This window comes from Sinocyclocheilus rhinocerous, unplaced genomic scaffold, assembly GCF_001515625.1.
Source record: "Sinocyclocheilus rhinocerous isolate Xijiao unplaced genomic scaffold, SAMN03320098_v1.1 scaffold447, whole genome shotgun sequence".
NCBI lineage: Eukaryota > Metazoa > Chordata > Actinopteri > Cypriniformes > Cyprinidae > Sinocyclocheilus > Sinocyclocheilus rhinocerous.
Genome location: NW_015648653.1, coordinates 405973 through 407145, shown reverse-complemented (window position 1 = coordinate 407145; position 1173 = coordinate 405973).

Sequence of the window (1173 nt, the reverse complement as noted above, 5' to 3'; positions counted from 1 at the left end):
TCAGACAATTCAGCATTGACTGTGTGCGCTTGAGGGTGAGACGCGCCAACATGTTGACCGAGTCCAACTCCATCCTGAGAAAAGAGATGCTCTGCATGGGGGAGAGATGGCTCTTCTCCCAGTTGACCTGAAGCTCCAACTGGCTGAGTTGCCTGAGCACCAGGTCCCTGTGTTCGCACAACAGATCTCTAGAGTAAGCCAGAATAAGCCAGTCGTCCTGCTTCTGTGTCAACATCTTGAACTGGAGCTTGTTTAGGGCCCGATTCAAGACACGCAGATCTAAGATTGGTCGTAATCCACTGGGTAATGGTCGTAATTCACTTACTTGGGTACAATGAAGTAAGGCTGTAAAACCCCGACTTCATCTCGGCTGGAGGGACAGGCTCTATTGCATTCTTCGCCAGTAGGACTGCAATCTCCGCACACAGAACAGGGGCATCTTTGGCTGCGACTGAGGTGAAGAGGACGCCACAGAACCTGGGGAGTCACCTGGCAAACTGAATCGCATAGCCGACTCTGATTGTCTGAATGAGCCAGCGGGATGGGCTGGGAAGTGCTAGCCAGGAATGCAACCTCTTGGCCTGTGGCGAAAGAGGAGGATGAGGCTGAGAGTGAGGAAGCCATGACCCATTTTAAGAGCTACACAAGTAAAATGAACACAGTATGAGTGGGGTTGGACAATGTCTGTGGTTACATACAGTACTGAGCCATAAAATTACATGATTTACAGTTCAGATACAGGTTTTTACAAAAACAAAAATCTTATACAACAGCATTTAAGCCTTTTAGACCATTTTAATGAAAAGGGATAAATCAAGCATATAAATTGTTAATTTAAAACGTATAAATATTACTGTCTTAATTGTTTAGATTTTTAGAAGGCACATTAACTTCTTTCTCATTTACAACTCTATGTGTTTGCTGCGTAAAAACATGAGTTGATATTTGCATTGATCAGACCATAAACAGCAAGAAAGGCTTATTGGCTTATTAAAGTCCCCATGAAATCAAAATCTGGAATTTTTAACAACTTAAGATAATAAAAATATAAAAATTAAAAAATTAAATATTTTAAATAACTTAAGATATTTAAAAATAAATAAATAATACAAATCAAGAGCATGTTATCACACTTAACATTACAACATTATGGATAAATGACAACATAAAAAA